At 52.2% G+C, this 11,782-nt stretch overlaps 1 protein-coding gene across 1 annotated transcript in view; it reads left to right on the top strand.

Moving 5' to 3' along the window:
• The first annotated feature begins 552 nt into the window (after positions 1 to 552).
• LOC123935809 (P2Y purinoceptor 8-like) overlaps positions 553 to 11,782 on the top strand; it is a 47,126-nt gene continuing 35,896 nt past the window's right edge. The window contains exon 1 of the mRNA XM_045996604.1: positions 553 to 835. The gene's annotated coding sequence lies outside the window, so the exon portion shown is untranslated. The remainder of the gene's footprint in view (positions 836 to 11,782) is intronic.

The raw sequence follows: 11,782 nt of genomic DNA, 5'->3' as shown, positions 1-11,782 counted from the left end.
TTGCCTCGTGGAAATGTCTGCCTCTGCCCTCCAGCCCAACGCCGCTGTGGATGCCAACGGCTCCCACCCCCGCCGCCACGGGATGTAGAGGGAGTGAGCCAGGGGCCCCCACTCCCCACCGAGGGCAGGCGTGGGCCGTCCCTGCCCGGTGGCCTGGCCGTTCTGGCCACAGGACGAAAGATGTCGCAATGCACACAGCTTTAGGATGCAAAAGGAAATACGTTCTGCCGGCAATTTTTAATTAAAAAACAAAACAAAACAGGAATTAGCTCTGTCTGGCTGGGAGGGGGCGCTTGTTTCTCTGCCTCTTAAGTTAGGAGGATGGTCCTAGCTCCCCGCCCGTGAGCACGGGATTGCATCCTGCAGGCGACCCTGGCCAGGCGGGCAGGGTCTCCCTGCGGCCTCTTGAAAGCAGCCCTGAGGTGGGAGGCTGTGACGCAGGCACCCCACCCCATGCAGGGCTGCAGCAAGCCTCACAGGAGGCAGGCGGCCCCACAGGCTTCGCCGGCGCCGGAGCGAGAGAGCGAGGGAGCAGACAGTTAGCTACACAGGAAATTTCAACACGGGTTTCCTCTCTCCCCACCCTGCCACCCAACCGTGGCTGCCAGGCTCGGAGGTGGACCCTGGCAAATTTGCATTTCGCAACGGCCGGGCCATGCCCCCGTGAGACCTGCTGGAGCAGCCACAGGACAGCCGCCGGGACTCGGGCAGGCCCTCTGTGCACACGGACCGTTCCGAGGCACGTCTGATGGCCGCCAGCTTCTAGAATGAGGACCGCCACCCTCCGGACACCAGGCTCTGAGACAGAGCTGCAGGCAGCCCTCTGAGACTCCAGGTGAGCCCTCTGCCCGGTGCTGCGTCCGTGCATTGTCGGGAATCAGGGAGGTCCAACGGGGACAGGGCTGCAGGGGTGCAGATGTGGGCAAAAAGGAGGGCTGCCCACACAGCCGGGCAAACCCCCAGAGAGACCTTGCAGAGATGCCCAGCAGGGAAACTCGCCTGCAAACGTTCATCCGGTAAAAGGCACCCATGCCGGCGGAGCCGAGCCCCGCACTGGGCGGGCGTATGGGACCAACACCCTGATGGCCACGGGGAGAGGACGGGGGCCGTGAACCCCCAGAGACGAGCTCACGGGTGCCAGATCATGTGAGAACACGGGGCCTTGGAGCATGTGCCAAGCTGCGTCTGGGCGGAAGGGAGTGTGTGACCCCGGCTGGAGCACCCGTCTGGACACGGTTGTCGGCACGGCGGGCGGTCAGCCTCGCTGGTAGTAAGGAGGCGGAACCCTGGGCCACGTGCTTCTGCGTGCAAAGCAAACACAGTTTCTCTGCGTCCCCGTCGTGTCTGTGCAGCGGGGATGGTCAGAAGCAGGGCCCCGGCACCGGGTGCTAAGAAACGGCATTGGCCCAGGAAGAAGCCGGTGGCCGTGCTGGGGACTGTCCCCACGACACCAGACACGAGCGTTTGTTGTTTTGTCCTTGGACGTTTGCCCGCTGGAGGAACGGCGGGTCATCGGGGCATGGCCATTGCCAGCCCTGGTGCAGGGAAGGGCGGGTATGTCTCCAGGACGGTGGCCCCCAAATCCTGCTGATTGTGTCTGGGGAGGCCGATGGGACCCAGGTCTCGGGAGGAATCCGGAGGATGGATGTGATCTCCGCATGGTGCTTGGGGAAGCATGTGAGGGTCTGCTGGCCGTCAGAAATACCACTGCTTAGCCGCAGCCCAGGGTCGTGCGTGCCGCAGCCAGACAGTATGTAAGGCTCACCCGGGACCCCAGACCTAACCACACCCTGGGTGGTCATGTTCAGGACAAGGGGACATGGAGAAAGGGTTAGGGTTAGGGCAGAGGAGCCCTGCCGTGGACCCCCAACTGGGGTGCTGCTCTCCCGTCCAGCCCCTCCGTCCGTACCTCCTCCTTGCTGTCACCACCGGCCGGCAAGCCATCGCAGCTGGGCCCTCCCTTTCACATCCCCTTCAGGTCCCTGGAGGCAGCGAGGTGGGCGGGCAGGATATGGGGAGCCGGACATGCACCTGCCCGCTCACTCTGCCACCCCTACTGAGGACAGGGCCTCCGGGAGGGGACCCACACCAGTCAGGGCCCCTCTCTCTTCTCCCCGGGGCCAGCAACATCATAGGGAATCGTGAGCCCGTGACCAAGCTCAGAGAGCAGCTGCGGGGACGTCCCCAGGGGCAGCACTGGGCTCCCCCAGCCGTGTGTGTCCATACCCTCGTTGGCCACACGGACGGACACGGGGCGCACCATCTCTCCGGACCAACGAACAGATCTCGCAACCGTGTGGACGCCTCAGAGCCAAGCAGGGATTTCGGGGGTGGGGGGCGGCTGTGTCCCCAACATCCCCCTACTCCACATGGGGAAACTGAGGCCAGAAGAGGCAAAGGAGGTCGCCCAAGCACACCAGACCCAGACTTTCTGCCTCCAGGGTCCTCTCCTTAACCTGCTGCCCGTCCACTAGCCTCCCATCCCATCGATCCAGACGCTGACGAAGTCGTCACATTCCGGGCTCAGGGCTGTGCTTCTCGGTAGGGGCAGGGGAGAGAACTCAAAATATTGAGATGTTGACCTGGGCTGCAGGTTGCAAGCATTTGGGGGTGAGAAGAAATCTAGGAGGGCTTCCTGGCAGAGGCGGTGATCACCGGGTCAGTGTAGCACCAAGGGTGTTGTGTCTGGGCTGGATGTGTTCTGGGTGAGGGCTGGGGACGACCCCAGGAGGCAGGTGACATGTTAGCACCCAGCCCAGAAAAGCCAAGGATGCTTCCGGCCCTGCTGGACATTGCGGAGCTGAGCTTTGCAAGGAGATTGGGTTGGGGCCCTGGTCTGAGCATGGGGATGAGAGACGGGAGGGCGGTGCCCACGCAGAGGGAATGTGTGGTTTATTAGCTGGGGCAGAGGGCGGCTGGACCAGAGGATGGGCTGTCCCCTGTGACGCCCTATGGCTGGCAGGCAATGAGGCATGGACCGACGTAGGACCATGGTGTCTGTTGAAGATGGTGCCTTTGTGCAGACGCTGGTGCTGACTGGACCCCCAGAGAGCCTCACGAATGAGTGCGGGCCTGATGGCAGGGACCCTGGGTGACCTCAATGATGTTTATGGGGGGACCCCTGACAGAGAGACGGGCTGTAGGAAGACAAGGGCAAAGGGAGGGTGTCTTGGGACAGAATCAAGTGTCAGGTGTGCAGGGCGAGGCCACGATCTCTCCGCTATGGCACAGGCATTGGGTGCAACCTGCAGTCTGTTCCCACCAGATGCCAGTCCCATTTCCTCCCCCCAAAACTGGAATGTCCAGAAATGTTCCCTGGGGGGAGGGGCAAAGTCAAGGCTGGTTGTGAAGCAGTGAGATAGATAGATGATGGGTGGATGGATGGATAGATAGACAGACAGACAGACAACAGATAGATAGGGATGGACAGATGATAGATTGGATGGATGATGAATAGGTAGAAAGATAGATGATAGATGATAGATAGATAGATAGATAGATAGATGATAGATAACAGGTAGATATGGATGGATAGATGAATGGAGAGGTAATAAATAGATGAATGATAGATACATAGATATGGATGGATAGATGGATGGATGGATAGATAGACAGACAGACAGACAACAGATAGATAGGGATGTACAGATGATAGTTGGATGGATGGATGAATAGGTAGAAAGATAGAAAGAGAGACGATAGATAGATAGATAGACAGACAGACAGACAGACAGACAACAGGTAGATATGGATAGACAGATGGATATAGAGATGGATGGATAGATGAATGGAGAGATAATAAATAGACGAATGATAGATACATAGATAATAGATATGGATGGATAGATGGATGGATGGGTGGATGGATGGAAGGAAGAATGGATAGATGATAGATAGACGATAGATAGATGATAGATATAGATAGATGATAGATAGATATGGATGGATAGATGGTTGGATAGGTGGATGGATGGATAGATGGAAGGAAGAATGGATAAATGATAGATAGATAGATAGATAGATAGATAGATAGATGATAGATGGTAGATATAGACAGATAGATGGTAGAGATAGATAGATATGGATGGATGGATAGATGGAAGGAAGAATGGATGGATGATAGATAGATGATAGATATAGATAGATGATAGGGAGATGATAGATAGATAGATTGATTGATTGATAGATGATAGATATGGATGGATGGATGGAAGAATGGATAGATGATAGATAGATGATAGATATAGATAGATGATATAGATAGAGATATGGATGGATAGATGGATGGATAGGTGGATGGATGGATAGATGGAAGGAAGAATGGATAAATGATAGATAGATAGATAGATAGATAGATAGATAGATGATAGATGGTAGATATAGACAGATAGATGGTAGAGATAGATAGATACCTATGGATGGATGGATAGACGGAAGGAAGAATGGATGGATGATAGATGATAGATATAGATAGATGATAGGGAGATGATAGATAGATTGATTGATTGATAGATGATAGATATGGATGGATGGATGGATGGAAGAATGGATAGATGATAGATAGATAGATAGATGATAGATATAGATAGATACATAGTTACATAGATGGAGAAACAGAGTCTCTCATGTAGACCAAGGTGTCTCTGCCTCTGCACTGCTGACATCTGTGGCTGGATCCCTCCTCTGATATGGGATATCCCAGAAACTGCAGAGTGCTCAGTGTCTCTGGTCTTCACCCACCCGATATCAGCAGCATCCCCACAAGCTATGACACCCTGAACTGTCCCCAGACATCACCAAGTGTCTTCTATGGGGCAGAATCACCCCTGATTCAGAACTGGCAAGGGAGAGGAAGAGAAGGAACAAGAGATAACACAGCCAGAGGCCTGGGAGGAACAGCAAGACCATGTCACATTCTCTGCGTCTCAGGGAAAGGACTGGCTGGGCCCAGGGTGCTGGGGGACACTTTCTCCCATTTCTTAATAATCTGCCACATGTTTTTGTTTCTGTGATGAAATTATAGGGGTGATAGAGCACAGAGATCATTACAGAATAAGCAGACGCAGGCCACACCCAGGAAGAAATGAGCCAAGGTTTACTCTGCTCTGTTCCCCAGGAAGGTCCCTGTGGCGTGTCTGTGCTATCCTATAGCACAAGATGATCTGACCAAGAACAAGACCTTGGCTTGAACAAGTGGCATTTTTACGAATAAAGCAGGAACAATAGGAAAACTTTTGTAATATTCTGCACCACAAAGAGAACAGGGGGAAATATGTGGATTAGGGAGCCTGGCTTCTGGCCAGCCTGGTCACTCACTGTCTTGGATGTGTCCCATCCACCAGGAGATGCTGTCTCCTCCAAATACTCTGCAGTTGGAGGCATGGAGTCTCCATGTATGTGCTGGTGGGAGAAGGGAATGGAGCAAGGCCCCCCCTGCACTCAGGACAGGGACAGACCAGCAGGCACACATGTGGGATGGGATGGGAGAGAGCCCAGTAGTCATGGCCATAGGCAATCAATGCATAGGGTGAGTGCATAAGCTGCGGCTTTGTAGACAACCCCAGAAAAAATCACCAAGAGTTTAGTAATTGATGGATGGGTTAGTGACAGATGGATGGATAGATGGAGAAAGGCATGGGTACATGGGTAGGAGGATGGATGATTGATGGATGAATGAATGGGTGGGTGAATGGATGGAGGGATGGATGCATGGTTGCACGGTGGGTGAGCAGGTGGATGGATGCATGGTGGGTGGATGGATGGATGGAAAGATGGATGGATGGATGGAGAGGTTAGTGGATGGATGGATGGATGGATGGAAAGGTTAGTGGATGGATGGATGGATGGATGGATGGATGGATGGATGGATGCATGAATGGATGGATGGAAAGGTTAGTGGGTAGATGGATGGATGGATGGATGGATGGATGGATGGATGGATGGAGAGGTTAGTCAATGGATGCATGGATGGATGGATGGATGGATGGATGGATGGATGGATGGATGGATGGAGAGGTTAGTCAATGGATGCATGGATGGATGGATGGATGGATGGATGGATGGATGGATGGATGGATGGGTGGAGAGGTTAGTGGATGGATGGATGGATGGATGGATGGACGCATAGATTCATGGATGCATGGATGCATGGATGCAAGGAAGAAATGGAAGGTGCTGTACATATGGACCAATAAAACAAGAAAAGAGGCAGGTTGCCCATCCTTCCCTCCAGATCTGTTCCTTAACAGATTGTAAGCAGTGGCCACAACTGGTGGCAAGGATGTTGGAGAGGCTCTGGAGCTACACAGAGGCGGTGGTCACACACCATGGTGAATGAGCCCAAGGCCACTGCAGCGTTCACCTTAAAATGGTGAATTGTATGTTAGTGTAAAGCAGAGAGAGCGGAAACAAACGGCCGTCCGATGCCCGTGCTCTTACTTCCTCACCCCGGGCTATAAACACTGTCTGCAGGACACGTTGCCCGTGAGCCGGGTGCCACAGATTCTGAGTCACACTCACAGGAAGCCGCTGAAGGGCGTTCCTGAAACCCCGCCACAAGATGCCTGTCCCGAGCAAGGGCTGGTCGGTTTCCTTCCCTGACCAAGACTCCCTCCTAAGGAAACACGGCCGTCCCCACTTGTAAACAGGCATGCAAGCAGCAGACAAGCTGAACCGTCGCCTGCAGAGCCATGCATAGCCCGGTGTGGGCAGCCCCCTGTGTGCAGAGCATCCTCCCAGCCGTGGCTTTGATTTCCAGCTCACACCAGCACCACAGTGACCTTCCTCACCGCTGGGTTCCATGCTGGTACCTGCGTATGGATGCCAGGCCCCGTGCATACTGTCAGTGGTGAAAACAGATTGTAGGGGAGAAACAATGGGAGAGCAGAGAGATCATTGAGGTATCAGAGAAAATTTTAGGGACACAAACTTTGGGGGAACAGAGCTTATTGGATGTGCATGCCAAAGATCGTGGCCCTGTGATCCACACTGTGAAACCCACTGAGGTCACAGGGACCAGCTGAGCCCACTTTGCCCTAACATGTTAACAGGCCACGTGGGCTCAGGCACAGTGACCCCACTCAGAGCACTTGACCTGTACCCCAGCCCAACACAAGAATTACCCCTAGATCCTCTTTCCCACTAAAAGTAGTTTCCATCTTGCTCAGCACATCAGACAACTTCCGTAGTGCCTTATACTTGTCCTCGGACACTGAGAGGCAGAACATCAACCCCAGGTCAGGCGCCTGGGACTTCCCATAGGGCGCTTGGGGGGGCACAGGCTGGGTGGCTCCTGCGCCCCCGCCCAGTGCTGCCCTCCACGTGTTGGGTGACATCTGCGTGTCATGCTCAGAGCTTCTCCTTGGATGCTCCCCACTGCCCTGAATGTTCAGCTTCACACCCTCCAAGCACGACCCAGTCCTGGCTTCACATTGCCATGCCTACCTGTCCACCAGGTGTGGACCGAACACCCCATCCCACCTTCTCTGCACTCCCCTAGCAGCCCAGCAGGATCTCCACGCCATCCTCTGGCTCCATGACCACTTCTGAAAATGAGAGTGTGCAGTAGTAACACGCTGGGGTACAACCCACCGGGTAACGCTTCCTGCACCTGGATGGCACACTCCACAACAGGTCCCTGCTCAAACGCAGTGGCCACATGACACATGCACCTTGAGGACGTGATGCTCCGGGACACACATGCCACACATGGTACACATGTGTGGACACACACGGTCACACGGTATGCGATTCTCTTTACAGGAAATATGCAGAACATTTCTGTGTACAGCAAACCTGGAAAATCCAGTGACGAAAACCAGATTATTGGTGCCAGTGGGAGGTGCCAGTAATGAGGACAGGAATGTCTTAGTCCATTGAGGTGGCGACTCTGTGTCTGGGGGGAGCTCACCTCCTGGTCAGCAGAGACTTCCATGGTCCCTGCAGAGGGAAGGAGTGGAGACCTCGGGTATCCACAGAAAGCACCATTTGGTGGCCTGACTTGGCTTGGGGATTAAAAGAATGGTACAAATATTACGGGTAGGGTGATTTGCCATGTAGATTTGCCTGGGAAGCCAGGTGTCCTGAGAAGCAGGACTTCAGGAACCAAAATGGCGGTAGTCCAGGCAAAACAGGTATAGTGTGTTGAATGGTGGACCCCTAAAATATATGCCCATGTCTTAATCAGCCCGCCTGTGGAGCTTATGTGGACATAGGGTCTTTGTAGATGTGATGATGTAGATCAGAGATGAGCTCATCCTGGATCAGTGTGGCCCTAAGTCCAATGACAGGTGTCCTTGTAAGATGCAGAAGAGGAAACACAGACACATGGGAGAAGCCACATGATGATGGAGCCAGAGGTAGGAAGTGTAGATACAGGATAAGATTGGATAGATACTGAGATAATAGCTAGATATAGACAGATGAATGGATGGATAGATAGATTAGATTGATAGATAGAAAGAAATGGGGATGGAGGGATGGAGGGATGGATGGATAGAGAGATGGATGGTTGTCCAGATGATAGGTAGATAGATGCATGGATGGATGGATGGATAGGTAGGTAGGGAGGGAGATGATAGAGATAGATAGATGATGGATAGATGATAGATATAGGGATGGATGGATAGGTAAGTAGGTAAGCAGTTGATGATAGATAGATATAGGGATAGATGAATTGATGGATGCATGCATGGTTGGATGGTCATGCAGATGGTAGGTTGATAGATATAGAGATGAATGGATAGGTAGGTAGGTAAGCAGATGATGATAGATGGATAGATGATAGATGATAGAAATAAATAGGGATGGATGGATGGATGGAGAGATGGATGGTTGTGCAGATGATAGGTAGATAGATGCTTGGATGGATGGATGGATGGATGGATGGATGGATGGTCTTGTAGATAGATAGATAGACAGACAGACACATAGATATAGGGATGGATGGATGGATGGATGGATGGATGGATGGATGGATGGATAGATAAGTAGAGAGATGATAGAGATAGGTAGATAATAGATAGGTAGATAGATAGGTAGGTAGATAGATAGATATAGGGATGCATGAATGGATGGATGGTCTTGTGGATAGATAGATACATAGATACATAGACACATAGATATAGGGATGGATGAATGGGTGGATGGATAGATGGATGGACGATCATGCAGATGGTAGGTAGATAGATGTAGAGATGGATGGATAGGTAGGTAGGTAAGCAGATGATGATAGATAGATAGATGGATAGATAGACAGACAGACAGACAGACAGAGAGAGTCTCTCATGTTAGACCAGGACTTCTCAGCCTCAGCACTACTGACATCTGGTGCTGGATGGCTCTGAGGCAGGGCGTCCTGGGCCCTGTAGGGTGCTGAGCATCATCTCTGGTCTCCACCCACCACATGCAAGGAACGACCCCCTACTCTAGTGTGACCAACAGAAACAGCCCTGGGCATTGTGGGGCATCCCCTGGGGGCCCAGTCACCCCCAGGTAGAAATTCCTTCACCAACACTGAGCCTGTTGGGCAGGAACATTCCCTACGTCTCATGGGCCAAACACCTACGGGGTTGAGGGACACTAGGCTCTCCTTGGGGTCTCAAGGAGTACCCAATTATATTGACCAGAAAATCCACATACATTGTATGGAACGCAGTGTATTAGTACCAAGGCCAGCCCCGGGGGTTTCCTCCCCCAAAGCACAGGGTGCCTGCCTGGGGCCCCATCAGGCCCAGTCTCTGATTCCATGTGAAGACCAGGATGTGGCAGGTCCTGGAGGGTCCCAACATGCACCAAACACTGTGTGGTCTCACCGTGAGCATGTAAGATGGGGCCTGATGTGCATTTGTGTCTTCCGTGCACTTCTTCCGAAGCCACGGGCTATGAGTCTGACCGCGGCCACACTCTGACCTAACGCTTAACCTCTATTTCCTCTTCTGCGACGTGACAAAAACACTATTTTCTCTTCCGTCCTCTTGAGGATGCTGGGCTAACACTCAGGCTGGAGGGGATATAAGCCTGCTTGGGTACAAGGAGCTGACCCCAGAAATGAGAAGCCCTTGAGCAGTAGGAATGTCAACAAGAAGGGATTCGGCTCGGCGGTTTCGGGCTTACTCAGCCTCAGCTTAGTGATCTGTATGACGGTCTATCACTCCGTGGGGTTTTGTGAGTTCACTCAGCTGCACGCCTGTGTCACGGGAAAACACGGTTAGAAAGCATGCATTATGAGGTCCATGGTGGTGTTCCCTCGTCAAAGCTGGGTGGGGGCCCAGTGTTTTCACATGACCACCCAATCCAAGAGCAATGGGGGTTGACGCTCTGCGGGACTCAGGAACTGAGTCAAGGTAAATCCGTCATGGCCTCCAGGACATGCCAAGGGCTCCCTCCATCTTCCCACCTTCTGGACCCTCCTGGCTCCGGTCAGTGGCAGGTGTACCTGGAAAGAGGACTCACAGACATTCTTGGTCGTGGGACAGAGTTGCGGGACCCACTTGGCTTCTGATAAGCACACTGATGGACCCGCTTCCTTGAACTTTCCCCAAAACTAAGCTGTCTACCTCCTTAGCCTTGCCCACCCGCCTTGGGACCCAAGTCTCTGATGCTTCTGGCCAAATTGCCTCTCACGTTCTCCCCATGCCGCATCCGTGTTGAGCTGTCCTGGTTCATCGTGGGTGTTTCCAAGTTACCTGATTCTGCCATCCATGGAGAGTCTTGTCATCGAAAATCCTAGGGTCTGGTTGGAGGGGAACATGCCAGTTCAAATGCAAAATAGGTCCTGTTTTTGGAAAGCAGGGGTCTCACAGTTCAGAGAGAAAAATGCATTCACCTTCTTCTGCACAGGGAAAAATTAGGATCATCACATAGGGTCTTGCTTCTCTGAGGGTTTCTGTATTGATCAAGGTTCTCAACAGAAGCAGACTGTGGTGGTTAGTTTTATGTGTGAATGTGGCTGGACCTCGGGGCGCCCATATATTTCAGCCAATAGGCCTCTGGGTGTGTCTGTGTGAGATGAGCATTGCGTCAGTGGACCCAGTAAAGCAGATGCCCTCCCAGTGCGGGTGGTCCTCAGGCAAGCCGGCAATCCTTTCCTGGCCTAAGGAGAACAGACAGTGGGTAAAGAAGAATCAGCTCCCTCTGCCTCACTGTCTCTGAGCCAGGATATATGTCTTCTCCTGCCTTCTGACGGGGATGTATCACAGACAGCTTCCCTGGGCCTCCAACCTGCAGACAGGAGACCGTGGGATGTTTCACCCTCCATAACCATGTGAGCCAATTCCTTTAATAATTCTCTTTATATGTATGTGTATGTGTATATATGTTACTGCTTTTGTTTCTCTGCACAATGCTGACTCATGCAAGAACCAGAAAGATGGAAAGATGATAGGTAGATGATAGCTAGATGATGATAGATAGATAGTATTAGTGGGTAGGTAGGTAGGATGGATGGACATAGGGATACATGGATGGATGGATGGATGGACGGATGGACGGATGGATGGATGGATGGATGGATGGATGGAAGATAGATAGATAGATAGATAGATAGATAGATAGATAGACTCAATGGGTAGGTAGATAGGTAGGATGGATGGATGGACGCATGGATGGGTGGATGGATGGATGGATGTAGGGATACATGGATAGATGGATGGATGGATGGATGGACGTATGGGTGGATAGATGATTGGATGGATGCATGAATGGATGGATGGATGGATGGATGGATGGATGGATGGATGGATGGACACATACATTAATACATAGATATATAGATGATACATGG

This window comes from Meles meles, chromosome Y (genome assembly GCF_922984935.1).
Source record: "Meles meles chromosome Y, mMelMel3.1 paternal haplotype, whole genome shotgun sequence".
Lineage (NCBI taxonomy): Eukaryota > Metazoa > Chordata > Mammalia > Carnivora > Mustelidae > Meles > Meles meles.
Note: the sequence above shows the minus strand (reverse complement) of the source record. Positions and strands in the feature narration are given on the sequence as shown.